Raw genomic sequence first — 15,500 nt, forward strand, 5'->3', positions numbered from 1 at the left:
TTTAATTTGGCAGGTATGTTGTGCAGCTTACTATTTCGCTTTCGAACCTCGCTTTCAGCGATAATAAAGCCAGAAAACCTCTAGACGTAAACTTAAGCTTAACACTGATCTTCGCTATAAAAAGACTGTCAAGAGTAGACGATGTGTGTGCCAAGTTCCGACAACCGGCCTGCTCTAACGACAACTTTTCTAAAGAAGGTTCGTTTTCAAAGAACAACAGGTGTCAACTCTGTGACTCCAAAGCTGGTATTCTTCGTCGTTGCTTGGACTGCAGTGCAACAGCAAAGGTTTGCGAATCTTGTGCAATTTCACGACAAATTAGATATTTTTCATCTTCTGGAAATCCTTAAGGTACCTAAGTTGGTCCCTGATCTAGGTACGTAAGTTGGTGTAAGTTGCAATACTGAGTACGAGTTGATTGAAAATGTATTTTCTACAGGTTCAACCCGCACTTCAAATCAAATTGTTGTAAATCCAGTCAATCCCCCTTATGCTTTTAAACTTCATGCTAATTATTTTATTTTTGAAATAATGTACGTGGTAGGTACTAAGAGAAAGCATTTGCATTCTCAGCTGCTCTAACTGCATCTCATTGAAGTTGCCTAAACTTGGCTAGAAACTGCTCTCAGATCCCTTTGTCAACTACGTTATTTGTCAGTCATTACAATTTATCATTTTGCGTTTTTTTTCAAATTATTATCTTATTAAATTTTATATATAGAAGTTGCAGTAGACGGCCTAACATGATTTTATAAATATATACCCATTAGTATCACGTGCATCCCCAGATGCCTCTAGACAAGCCTTGGTTTCTGTATTGGCGTGTGTGCACCACCATCACAAAGATTTTCCTTTCTTCCCGTTATTCTATAGTTTTACAGATCCCATTTGAAACCAATGTATGCATTCGAAGCTGCCCCCATTGTTGATTTGTCATTTTCATTTGCATGAAATATAGGGCTAAAAAATGCATCTTTGATCCTTGTTTCATGCTTTATGTGCCAGATTTGTTATTGTGAAAAGTGCACTTAGTATGCATTCCAGCTATTTCTACAGGCACTCCACGCAAATCATTATGGAAACAAATAATTCAACAATTAGAATGTAACAGGATTCAAAACCCCAACTGGTACTGGAGGCAACCATTAAAACTATTAACAATCAAGGCTGTGACTAAGAACAAATCAGGCAAGTGACCACAGCAGGACTCAAACCAAGGACTGCTAGATTGCAACTTGTCTGATGTGGTTCCTTACTCAGCCAGTCACTTCCTCCTGAGTATGGCATTCCATAATTTTTGTTTACGAGGAGGAGAATTATATATTCAGTTGAACCTCCACGAATCACTCCACAATGGCCACGTCTCTATAACGGCCATTTTTTGGCAGACAGTCCATACATTCACTCTTGTTTCAACCTCTCTACAATGGCCACTTACTTCTGTCCCCAAGGTGGCCTTTGTAGAGGGTTTCAACTGTAGTACTCTTTCATCTTACCAAGAACCCTGCAAAGTGCTTGACAGACATCAGTGCTCATTTAACATCCTGCTCTCCCTCATCTCTTTTGTATTTATTGTTATTCCTATGATTTAAAATGTGGTGCTATAAAGCCACTCGTCAATGATTTCTGTAAGTTCATTGTAGTTGATTTACACATCTGCTTAATTTGCATTGATTACTGTGTTTTATATATTTTTTTACTCTTACAGCACATAACTTAAATATTACTCTTTTGCCTTTTTCAGTTCTTTAGTATCTCAAGTGGTTGTTAATGAACATGTTTGCAGCTGTGAACCCAAGTTTTTTTAAATTTACCCAGCTTAATCTTAGGGGTTCCACACCAACCATGCCAGAGTTGGCATTCAAATGTTTTGAGTTATTTTGCATTTGAATATCTATAGCTTTTAATTTTTGATACCAAGTTCTAAAATCTTTTAGCTGTGTTTATTGTTTCCACCATGGCCCTTGTCCACCGACCAGGCAGTGTTATTGGGAGATATCAGCCTGACTTACGTTTAGAAGTCAGAAACATTCACTATAAAATTATTAATCCATACACACAGGGAGTGGTGATATTGAATATGTTTTAAAATTCAAAATAATATCCTTAGCATTTCCAACCTGTGTTATATGAAGATCCCAACAAAGCAGGTATTTAGAGGAGAGAAATGCTCACAATTTACAGGATGAATTTAAGTTCCTGAATTGCAAAGTGAAACTTTGGGGAAGCAAAAACATAATACCGGCATGATGGTGTGAACAATACTACTACTTGTGTAACCCAGACAAATGTGCAAGTAATATTCTCTAAAAGCAATGATCAAATAAATCTCTTTTCCCAATTTCATTTTACATGGAGGTGTCTGCTACAAAGGACAAGGGATTAGAGGAAGTGAAAGAATGCACTGTCACAGAGAAGAAACCATTGAAAGAGAAGAAGAGATGTTACTCTCTGGAAGCCAGCTCACAGCTTAAATCCTTAGTGGCCTTTTACTAAACCCAAGATTTGCTATCAGTTAGCCTTCCACTGATGCTGTCTTTCTTCTGGCTCATCACACAATGCTCCTCAAAGAACATGGCCTGGGGATGTCTGCATGGGAGGCTAGCTATCTGTGGGCTGGCTTTAATACTTTCATGTAATTAATATGTCTGCTACAGTCACTGTTTATGTGATTGAAATAAGTATGCAAAGAAGCTGCATTTGTGTCACCCTTATCAAAGGCACCCAAAGTTCATAAAACTAGTGCCCAAGTCTTATATATTGTCAAAAGAATAATATTATATTGCATTATATGGCAGAAAGATGAGTAAATGAGTTTTCAATTAAAATTGTGTTCCTTGCTTCTAGAAGCATGTCTTCTTTCCTCTGAGGATTAGGGATACAAATTTCGTAAGAAGTGTTTCATAAGATTGAAAAGCAAAGCAAAACAAACAAGGGATGCAGACTTTTTAAGGCCCATTTTTTTCTGTGCCCATCCTTTGATGAACTGTATTGAATGCAAGTTTCAGATGTTAACCACCAACTTTGTTTCAAGTTATTGGTAGAGCACAAGTTAATTATAGTGAGTAAAAAAGGTGATTTTCTATATTTTGTAGTTCTGGGCCCAGTTGTTGGAAGGCCGATTAGCGCTTAACCCTGGGTTAAATTTAACCTGGGTTTCTTATTCTGGCGTTAAAAAGCATTTTCTCGGGTAATTTTCTCTGTTATTTTTAGAGCTTCCAATCATCAACTTGTACACCAAAAGAATTAAAACTGAAATGCTTTTTAAGCTTTCAAATCTGAATTCAAATCTTGCACTAACCCTGAGTTATCTTAACCCAGCTTTGAACAACTCGGCCCTGTGTGATTCACCGTTTTATACACAAACTGTTAGATTGATGCCGTATTTCAAATTGTAGAAAATGTTGTTGAGTTGTGGGTGTAATTTTAAACCAAATATTGTTATGAAAGGCAAATGCATACACTTAACTTGAAGACAAATTATATTCCATCAATGTGTATTTTTACATTTTGTAAAATTACACTACATAAAAAGGCTGCCGAAACTGGCAAAGGCGGCACACTTTTGTATTTAATCTTACATTTTGAGTGTGGTATGGCCATTCCCATGTTCCTTTGGGGTCAAGTGAATTCCCCGAAAGCAGACCTTTGGCTGCAAAAAGAGTTTGCGGGTTGTAACTTGCCAGTCCCCATAACCGTAAGACGTACAGTGGCGGATCCAGTGAGAGGGTCGGGGCGGGGTCCGGACCCGCCCCCATCAGGCCTGCGGTTGTTTTTATTACTTGTTTGACCCTGAAAGTTTGGCATCTATAGGATCGCATATCACGATTCAAGTGGTTGATTTTTCATTGAAACGCGCGGTACCTTTTGGCACGATTAAATTTCAGGCATATTTGAAAAATATGTAATTTTGGGAGGGTAGTCTCAAATGATCCGTTCGTTTCAGGATTCCGAATCAAAGATTGGACCCCCTAATTAAAAAAAAATTCTGGATCCGCCCCTGACGTAGACTTTTGCATCTACTGCATCGAGCTAAAAAAAGACGTAACCTTGCTTCAGAAAATATGAGGAACGTAAAGGCTGGTTTTCACTAGCGACGACCGAGTCGGAGTTGTAATCACAAGCGTAGAGCTTATGATGTAATGAACACATCGTTCTGATTCCGCTTACGACTCCGCCGCTTACAATCCGCTTATGATCCAGTGAAAAACAGATTGTCAGAGTCGGAGGCAGAAGCGGATAAACTAAACCAATCACAAAGCGTGGGAACGTGCATTGTGATTGTTTTAGCCTTCCGCTTCTGCTTCCGACTCTTCCGACATAAGCGGAATGTAGGCGACGGGAGTCGTAAGCGGGCTCGGAAGAAAAAGGGAAACTGCGGATTTCATCGCGCTTGTGACTGCGCGTACGATTCTGTGTTTGATTTTCACCAGGTCACAAGCGCTCTTACAACTCCCACTCTGACTCCGAGCTCCGTCGCTAGTGAAATCCAGCCTTTAGTGAACACTTAAACGGGCAACACGCGACGTTTTCCGCTTCGTTAAGGCTGGTTTTCACTAGCGACGGAGTCGGAATCGTAAGAGCGCTTATGACCCAGTGAAAATAAAAAAGTGGGAGTCGTAAGCGGAGTCAAAAGCGCGACGGAATCGGAGTGAGAAGAATGAGAACGTTTCCATTTCTTCCGACTCCGCTTACGACTCAGTCGCTTACGTTCCGCTTATGATCTAGTGAAAACCAGATTGTCGGAAGCAGAAGCGGAAGGATAAGCCAATCACAATGCACGGTCCCACGCTTTGAGATTGGTTTTGTTCTTCTGCTTCTGCTTGCGACTCCGACAATCTGGTTTTCACTAGATCATAAGCGGAACGCAAGCGACGGAGTCGTAAGCGGAATCGGAACGCTGCATTCACTAGATCATAAGCTCTACGCTTCTGATTACGTCTCCGACTTCGACTCCGTCGCTAGTGAAAACCAGCCTTTCATAGATGCCACGGTATCTTGTTCAGTTTGCCCTTAGAGGAGAAAGTAAAAAATATTTCGGAAAATGAAACTGTTGCCTTTTGAGGGGCAACTTCTAAAGGTCATACATTTTTGCAATGTCACATTGAAGACATCTCCCTCCAAAACTTTATTTTTTAATCAATGAGTATTCCGTTCAACAACGATAAGGGCGAGGCTAAGAAAATGTCTGACTGCTACTCCCGGAAACAGAGGATGATGCACTGGATAGCGAAACAGAATGTGATTTTGACCATATTGACAGTGCATTTTTCAGGTATTCGGGATGTTATTTCTTGTCCTTAGATCCCCTGTCCTAATGCACACTTATGTGTAGAAAGGAACCAGCAACGGCGTCAATAGAAAATCTGGAAAAATTCGCCAGAGGGTAAGAGGGTAATTTGAAGAAAATGACGCATAATTCAAAAATGGCGACTGCTAAAGGTTTAATTAGTGAAAATTCTAAAGAGATGGCGGTTTAAAGGGGCCCCTTGAAAAGTGGCGATTTTGACGAAAATGGCGATATGGTTGGCAAAATGTCTATTGAGATGTTGACAGGGCTCTCTTGAAAAGTGGGGATTCGACGAAAATGACGAATTTGCATACAACGATTCAAAAATGGCAAATGTGACGACAAATCACCTAAGGGTTGGCGAAAATTCAAACTTGACTGAAAAGAGATGTCGTTGTTGCGTACATTTCTGGATATCTGATCTCCAAATGGTGGGGGGAAGGTCCAGCCATTCAATACACAAGTTGCCGTCAGCTAGTGCCCCGGGTAAATATGTAGAATTTTTGGGTTGACGTGAAATTTGTATGTTTCCCCTACTTTTCATGAAATATGGGCCACTACGCATTTCTTGCGAGATAGTTTGGGACTTCGATGATGAGCTGTCGTGAAATCGCTATGTTTCCTATAGTTTGCAAAAAAATACTTTATGATAATGCATATAATGCATCCCATTTTATACGCAATGCGAAATAGTCCGCGGCGGTGGAATGAACTGCTGTGAAATAAGTATTTTCACTAATTCCCATGGATTTTCCCCCTCCTCGCGCGCCCCTCGCGCTCCCGCGCCCGAATTTCCCCTTTCCCATTTAACACCTACCCTCAGGCTTTGTACATGAGATATGACCAGAAATGCACGCATTGGCGAAAATGGCAGAAATGGCGATTAATCGCCAAAATCGCCAAACCGTAAGCAAAAAAGGGTTTGTAATCGGCTCCTAATTCAAAAAGGGTTTGGTGGCTAGTTGAAATGACTTGTGGGCTAGTACTTAATTGCTAGCTACAGCTTGTCTGCATGAATGGCAGGCTGTAAAACTGACTTTCTTTGCACCCGTCTTTAGTTATATAATTTGAAGGGGCTACTTTTTGCATCCAATTTGAATATTTGCCAAATTCTGGATATTACAAGCCCTCTGGCGATTTTCGTCGAAATCCCCAATTTCGCCAAAATCGCCAGTCTCCAAGGGGCCGCTTTTGGCATCCAACTCAAGCCGTCAGAGGCTGGCGATTTTTCGCCATTTTTGCCATTTTTGCCATTGTATCCATTTCTGGACATGAATGGAGACGTACATGGAATATTTTGACAAATACGCGGTTCTTAGATCCCATTGAAAATGTGTGGTGTTCCACTCCTTTTCCTGGAACGGATCCGGTTTAATATGCGGAGTTTTGGGGTTGCAGTGAAATTACTGTGTTTTCATGAAATATTGGGCCACCACGCACTCTTGTCCTTAGATCCCATTTTCGTCGGACTGGGAAATAGTCCATCATTCAAATGAATTGCTGTGAAATCAGCGTTTTTCTATAAACATGAAAGAAACATTATATGGAAATTACGCATTTCTGGCCTGCAGATCCCATTTTGTGATGCATGGGGAAAACCCCTGCTCTTGAACGGGTTGCGGTGAAATGAGTGTTTCCTACTATTTTTCATTGAATATCAGGGTAAATTTGCGGAATTTTCGTCGGCCTTCAATTTGGAGTGTGGGCCACTACGGAGTTTTATAGTCCAGGACTTGAATAAATTGCTTCGAAATAAGTAGTGTATGTCACTCTGATCAATATAGTTTGCAGAAAATATGGTGCCAAAAACGCTTTTTTCATCCTAATTGCTTAGTAGTCAATAAATGCGAAATATAGTCCAGCACTTGAATGAATTGTTTTCGCCAGTGTTTGTTGCTGTGAAATTATTGTATTTTATGTGAGTGAAACATATTCCGTTACTTCGATGAAGTGAGGTGAAATCAGGGTTTTTCCTCTAGTTTCCATGAAATATAGGGCTAAATTTGCATTTTTGGGTCTTTGGATCCGGCCATCTTCTAATAATCGCGAAATAGTTTGGTACTTTGATGAGCTGCTGTGAAATCAGATGTTTCCCCTAGAATTTTTGAAATATTATGGCCAATACGCATTTCGAATTCTGGCCCTGAGAATGGCTGAGATCTTCCCGTTTTTTTTTTTAAAAAAAGGCGATAGAGTCCGGCAGTTCCATAATATTAAAACTCCTCTAGTCTAGTGGGGTTAATTTAACTCTTTACAGTAAAGGTTTTTTTTTTGGGGGGGGGGGGGGGGCGGTGGGGGGGACGTTTTTTTTACTCCAAAAAGGAGTTTAAAGAACTCTTTTTCAGGAGTAAAAATCACCCAGATATCAGGAGGAGTTGGAATAACCCCGAAAAAGGAGTTATCCTGTACCTAAAATTGTTAATCCACTTGAACAGAGCTGAGAGTTAAAGTAGCTCCAATAAGAGTAAAAACAACTCATGTAAGGAGTAAAATAACCCCATTTTCAGAGTTATTTTAACTCCAGACTGGGAGTTAAAACCGGAAATCTTTTTTAGGAGTAAAAATGATCCCCAATTTGGAGTTAAAGTAACCCCATAAAAGGGGTTATCCTGTACCTAACAAATTACCTAAAATTTACTGTGTGAGTTGCCCTGAAATAAGTGTATTTCCACCAGTTTGCATGAAATATGGGCCAAATAGACATTTTTGACCCCTAGATCCCATCTCTTTAACGAATGCGACGAACTGCCGTGAAAGCATTGTGTTTCAAAAAGGCAGTTTTGTTCCCTGCTTGGATCCCACTTTCTGATAATTTGGAAATGTTCAGTGGGCACTTCGATGAGTTAATGTATAAATCAGTGGGTGTTTTCAACTAAAACCCGCGCGACTATAAAGAACCTGAGTTTTAAGAACCTGTTAGGCTAAAATTTGAAAGAGGTTCTTATGAATTCTCTAAAATCTATTTGCTCTTTAGTCTACTTGGGCAAATACTGAAGATAAGTCAACATTGAGGAAATGTTGTGGAGACTTAGGTGCCAAGAGTGTCAAACTGTTAGAACTGAGTGTAATTGGACAAGTCAGCAATTCAGTTCATCTTTTTAGTATAACATAACAACATAACATAACTTTATTTAAGTGTCGATGTCTTTAGCTTATAAAAGCTAATTGGGGACACTGAAAAAATAGGAAAAAAAATTATAAAACGAGTTTATACATGGTATCATAAGGTGAATTTATAATTCGCTAAAATCTAAAGTTTATAAAAGGTAAAAATTAAAAGATTACGGAGTTATCCCCACTAAAATATACAGAAAAATGCTAATCTGGTACGCAAATTTCAAATGAAGAATCTGTTAAAGCTAACTCAGTGCGAAACTGCAGGATCTTATTTGTGGCTTTTATTGTATTTGTCATGGAATATTGGGGCAACTACGCATTGCTGGCCTTTAGACCCGTTTACTACGAGGAATAGTCCAGCATCTGGATGCGCTCAGTGAAATTAGTGTATTTTCACCAACTGCCATCAAGTACAGCTGTCAAATAGTGGTGTTTCGTGCATGTTATGTAAAGTATTCCATATTTCTCTAGGAGCAGGGATAACAAGCTGAAGGGGATGTCAGAAGTTTTGATTTTTTCACTTGTGTGAAAGTTTAATGCTCAGTACTCAAGGTCAGTTAACTCATCTCTGCAGTTAATTAATACGCTCCCTGCATTTGCGACAATAAAGTAAAGAGGGCCGACGGCGCAGCTTAACTAAGGGATCAACTCGTAACTGCGGCCACTGCGCCTTCAGAAAAACATATTTTAATAAAAAAATTTTTATTTTACGATTCAAATCACATGGATCTTAACATCCTGAATTATACTTCATTTTAGGCAAACATTAATCAAGTCTCTCTCTTGAATTTGCCCACCCTTGAGATTACCAGTCCACCCCATCATGTATGTCATTGGCCCACATGATTTCGGATGATTGCGCATTTAGAATTAAGACCAGATTTTCATTTTAAACGTTTTTATTATACGATTCCGATCTTTTTGGTCTTATTAATATTGAAATAAAGTTCCTTTCGTTATTTCTCGAATTTCCCCGCCCTAAAAATGACGTGACCCTGGATGAATTCTTGAATTCGCCATTTTCTCATAGACCGTATTGAACCTTGTTTAAGGCCCAAAATTTTGCACAACCATTGTTTCCAATCTCTCCTGGGTATTCCAGTCGTCCCAAGATAAATTTAAGACAATGGTTATGCAAAATTTTTAAGGGGTAAACAAGTCGCATTAAGGTCTATGAGAAAATACGTAGAAAATGAAGCATTCAAGAATTCTCCACTTTGCGCCTTCATAAGATCAGTTTTTCTGTTTAAACGCTCCTATTATACGATTCCCAACAGTTTCATATTAATATCATAGAAATACACTTCATTTGGGGGGAACTGTAATAAAATTTCTTTCTCGAATTTGCCCGCCTTAAAAACGCTCGTGAATCGGCATCCTATGGGATGTCACACACACTGCACTCGCCATTCCAAATTTCTTTACTTTGCGCCCTCAGAAGACCAGATTTTTACTTAAAACGTTTCTATTACACGATTCGGAACAGTTTGATGTGAATATCATATAAATACACTTCATTTCGAAGGAACTGTAATAAAATTTCTTTCTTGAATTTGCCCGCCTAAAAAACGCCCGTGAATTGGCATACTATAGGATGTCACAGGCGCTGCACTCGCCATTCCAAAATTCTTTACTTTGCGCCTTCGGAAGACCAGATTTTTGCTTAAAACGCTTCTATTACACGATTCGGGACAGTTTGATGTGAATATCATATAAATACACTTCATTTGGGGGGAACTGTAATAAAATTTCTTTCTCGAATTTGCCCGCCTTAAAAACGCCCGTGAATCGGCATCCTATAGGATGTCACACACGCTGCACTCGCCAATTCAAAATTCTTTACTTTGCGCCTTCGGAAGACCAGATTTTTGCTTAAAACGCTTCTATTACACGTTTCTGGAAGGTTTGATGTGAATATCATCGAAATACAATTCATTTGGGGGGAACTGTAATAAAATTTCTTTCTCGAATTTGCCCGCCTAAAAAACGCCCGTGAATTGGCATCCTATGGGATGTCACAGGCGCTCGCTCGCCATTCCAAAATTCATTACTTTGCGCCTTCGGAAGACCAGATTTTTGCTTAAAACGTTTCTATTACACGATTCGGAACAGTTTGATGTGAATATCATATAAATACACTTCATTTGGAAGGAACTGTAATAAAATTTCTTTCTCGAATTTGCCCGCCTTAAAAACGCCCGTGAATTGGCATCCTATAGGATGTCACAGGCGCTGCACTCGCCATTCCAAAATTCTTTACTTTGCGCCTTCGGAAGACCAGATTTTTGCTTAAAACGCTTCTATTACACGATTCGGAACAGTTTGATGTGAATATCATATAAATACACTTCATTTCAAAGGAACTGTAATAAAATTTCTTTCTCGAATTTGCCCGCCTTAAAAACGCCCGTGAATCGGCATCCTATAGGATGTCACAGGCGCTGCACTCGCCATTCCAAAATTCTTTACTTTGCGCCTTCGGAAGACCAGATTTTTGCTAAAAACGCTTCTATTACACGATTCGGGACAGTTTGATGTGAATATCATCGAAATACACTTCATTTGGAAGGAAGTGTAATAAAATTTCTTTCTCGAATTTGCCCGCCTTAAAAACGCCCGTGAATCGGCATCCTATAGGATGTCACACACGCTGCACTCGCCATTCCAAATTTCTTTACTTTGCGCCTTCGGACCGGAAGACCAGCTTGTTGCTTAAAACGTTTCTATTACACGATTCGGAACAGTTTGATGTGAATATCATTTAAATACACTTCATTTGGAAGGAACTGTAATAAAATTTCTTTCTTGAATTTGCCCGCCTAAAAAACGCCCGTGAATCGGCATCCTATATAGGATGTCACACACGCTACACTTGCCATTCAGAAATTCTTTACTTTGGGCTCTTGGAAGACCAGATTTTTGCTTTAAAAGTTTCTATTACACGATTCGGAACAGTTTTATGTGAATATCATAGAAATACACTTCATTTTGGGGGAACTGTAATAACATTTCTTGCTCGAATTTGCCCGCCTTAAAAACGCCCGTGAATCGCCATCCTATAGGATGTCACACACGCTGCACTCGCCATTCCAAAATTCTTTACTTTGGGCTTTTGGAAGACCAGATTTTTGCTTAAAACGCTTCTATTACACGATTCGGAACAGTTTGATGTGAATATCATATAAATACACTTCATTTCGAAGGAACTGTAATAAAATTTCTTTCTCGAATTTGCCCGCCTTAAAAACGCCCGTGAATCGGCATCCTATAGGATGTCACAGGCGCTGCACTCGCCATTCCAAAATTCATTACTTTGCGCCTTCGGAAGACCAGATTTTTGCTTAAAACGTTTCTATTACACGATTCGGAACAGTTTGATGTGAATATCATATAAATACACTTCATTTGGAAGGAACTGTAATAAAATTTCTTTCTCGAATTTGCCCGCCTTAAAAACGCCCGTGAATTGGCATCCTATAGGATGTCACAGGCGCTGCACTCGCCATTCCAAAATTCTTTACTTTGCGCCTTCGGAAGACCCGATTTTTGCTTAAAACGCTTCTATTACACGATTCGGAACAATTTGATGTGAATATCATATAAATACGCTTCATTTCAAAGGAACTGTAATAAAATTTCTTTCTCGAATTTGCCCGCCTTAAAAACGCCCGTGAATCGGCATCCTATAGGATGTCACAGGCGCTGCACTCGCCATTCCAAAATTCTTTACTTTGCGCCTTCGGAAGACCAGATTTTTGCTAAAAACGCTTCTATTACACGATTCGGGACAGTTTGATGTGAATATCATCGAAATACACTTCATTTGGAAGGAAGTGTAATAAAATTTCTTTCTCGAATTTGCCCGCCTTAAAAACGCCCGTGAATGGGCATCCTATAGGATGTCACAGGCGCTGCACTCGCCATTCCAAATTTCTTTACTTTGCGCCTTCGGACCGGAAGACCAGCTTGTTGCTTAAAACGTTTCTATTACACGATTCGGAACAGTTTGATGTGAATATCATATAAATACACTTCATTTGGAAGGAACTGTAATAAAATTTCTTTCTCGAATTTGCCCGCCTAAAAAACGCCCGTGAATCGGCATCCTATATAGGATGTCACACACGCTACACTTGCCATTCAGAAATTCTTTACTTTGGGTTCTTGGAAGACCAGATTTTTGCTTTAAAAGTTTCTATTACACGATTTGGAACAGTTTGATGTGAATATCATAGAAATACACTTCATTTTGGGGGAACTGTAATAACATTTCTTGCTCGAATTTGCCCGCCTTAAAAACGCCCGTGAATCGCCATCCTATAGGATGTCACACACGCTGCACTCGCCATTCCAAAATTCTTTACTTTGGGCTTTTGGAAGACCAGATTTTTGCTTAAAACGTGTCTATTACACGATTCGGAACAGTTTGATGTGAATATCATAGAAATACACTTCATTTGGGGGAACTGTAATAAAATGTCTTTCTCGAATTTGCCCGTCTTAAAAACGCCCGTCGTATCAGCATCCTATTAGACGTGAGCCAGACCGCACTCCCGAAACCCAGAATATTTTATTTTCCGTGTTGAGAACTACAATTGTTTACTAAAGACGTTTTATCTCAAATCACGGATGGATTTTAACCCAACACAATGAAGTAAAACTTCACTTTGAGCAATTTAACTTCGCCTTATTCGTTACTCGTCTTCGAGTTATGCGGAATTAGCTGGAATTGTTTGAAAATTTGCGGTTTATATATCAAATAGACGTTAATATTTTAGTCTTTCCATTTTCCGCTGTATCAAAGAGGCGGAATTATTTTTATTTTATCTAAAATATAACGGTTACTTGCACAGATAGTTATGTAGCCTATGGACCGCCATATTGCCCATACTATAGTACGTAATTCAGCGGGTGATGCCCGCGTAATTTGGTGCATTTTCAGCGGGTATCACCCATAGGGGTTGCGTGAATCGGGTGCCTCTACCGTTGTTCTACCACTGGAAGATTCAGAGGGGCAAAAACTATTACAGCAATGCAATACGGCCGCCTCTTGCCATATTTTCGTAAGCAAGTAAATTCAAAATACTGTGGCTTTTGTACTGCAGCTATGTGCCTCAATGAAATCCTTGAAAATTGCACCCAAAACGACTTTCACCTTGGAAAATTTTCTGAACTTGCTCAACTCAAAGCTATGCAAAAGACGCTACAAGAAGATGATATCCTCAAAGTAGGCGAAGATTGCTCACTTTTACGGAAGGAAAATGTTGACATTGAAGGAATTACTCTTCAAACCTTTAGTGAGCTCATTAAAATTATCGGATTACCTACGAGTTTCTATCATGTATTTCCTTTGCAACAGAACTCTAGCAACGAATCAATCCGCGAGGGTAAAATTTCCGCGGAAGTCCATACAGTGGACGAATTTCGATCTATTGCTTTGGAGAATCTGAAGCAACAAGGAGGCCACGTTGTGGTGAATTTTTACATGGCAGAATTTTATCCAGGTATTGATTTTGGACATTTTAGTCCCTTGGGTGGATACAATGTTAAAGAAGACAGATTTCTGTTATTAGATGTGTGGCCTAGGAACCCTGTTGGATGGATCAAAACAGAAGATCTCTTCAATGCTATGGCACATGAGGACAGCTATTCCCACATGCCAAGAGGATTTTGTGTTTTTAACGCTGGCAATGGTTTGCAAAAACATAATTCATAGTCTGAAAGAAATACATCCACTACCAAGGCTAGGTTCATATCGTTGACTACTGTCATAGCGCACTAACTATTTTTTTTTTGGGGGGGGGTGGGGGGAGGAATTCCAATAATATATGGGAATACTTGTCAGAAAATTAGATTTCAAGACCTTAAAGAAGATCGATCTGGGCAGGACTTAGGCAGTGTTGTCAGAAAGTTTTGAAGTAGACGGCTGAGTTGTCAAAGTAAGCGGCCAGTCCAGGGATATTTTATTTAAAAAACGCTATCTGTAAAGAAATGCCAAGCAGAGTAGCTGGCCAATACTAACCAAGTAGGCGGCGATTTTCGCCTGCAGCCAGCTACTTTTGACAACCCTGGCTTAGGCTTCATTTAACAGAGCCGTAGCAAGCCTTTAGAAACTGGGAGGGGGGTAGCTCATTGTATTTGAAAAGGAAGGTCGTATTGGAAAATGTCCCAAACAAAAGCATGCACCAGTGGTTGTCATGTACCAAAGAACAGACAATGAGAGAATATATTACGAGATGAATGGAATCTAGTAAGATGAGAATGAGGCGTCCAGATGTCTAGACGCGTTTAGACTGCATCTGACATGTTTTGTCGTATTTTTGTGCATCACCTTAGGGAGTAAAAATAGTAACATGGATTGGGGAAATGGATATACAGTTGAACCTCTCCACAATGGCTACCTTGGGGACAGAAGAAAAAGGCCATTGCAGAGAGGATTAAATTAGAGTCAATGTATGGACTCTCTGCCAAAAAAAAGTGGCCGTTGTAGAGAGTTGGTCATCAATTGTAAATTACAGTTTATCAGGAATGACATATTTTGAAATACTACAAACAATTTGTTTCAATGCTCTGGGAGATGAATTTTTATTTTCAACTTTTATGCTTGCATGTTTTGACTTTTTGGGGCAAAAACTAGGGGGGGCACAGGTCCCCTAGGCCCCTCCCCATGCTAAGGCGCTGTTTAATCCCTATAGGTGACACGGTTTGATGTCTCCTACACAGCTGTGTTTGTCTTGTCACATTACGCTCAAACTTACGGTGGAGTGTTGCATGAGAAGGAGACAAAAACAGCTGCGTGGGAGACTAACAGTTTGATGACATTTGGTTTCCTCTCCCACCAACCAAAACTTTCGGAAAAAAAGAAAAAAGAATGTGTGGTGTAACAATTTTCTGAGTAAATATTCCCAACCTCATTTCAAGTTTTTCAATAGTCCTAGCAAATCAATCTTGTAATAATGTTTATTTATTTAAACCCGACAAACAATGGTTGAATGGAACAAAAAATGGCAATGTAGACATTTTTGAATGAGTATACTTTAAAAAGTTATCCTCTATTTTGGAAATTTTTGAAGCAAGACTAGCCTCATGTGCC

The 15,500-nt window shown here is 39.6% G+C and overlaps 1 pseudogene; it reads left to right on the plus strand.

Moving 5' to 3' along the window:
* The first annotated feature begins 141 nt into the window (after positions 1-141).
* LOC140941992 (uncharacterized) lies at positions 142-14,123 on the plus strand (annotated as a pseudogene).
* The last annotated feature ends 1,377 nt before the right edge of the window (positions 14,124-15,500 follow it).

The sequence above is a fragment of the Porites lutea genome, chromosome 6 (genome assembly GCF_958299795.1).
Source record: "Porites lutea chromosome 6, jaPorLute2.1, whole genome shotgun sequence".
Lineage (NCBI taxonomy): Eukaryota > Metazoa > Cnidaria > Anthozoa > Scleractinia > Poritidae > Porites > Porites lutea.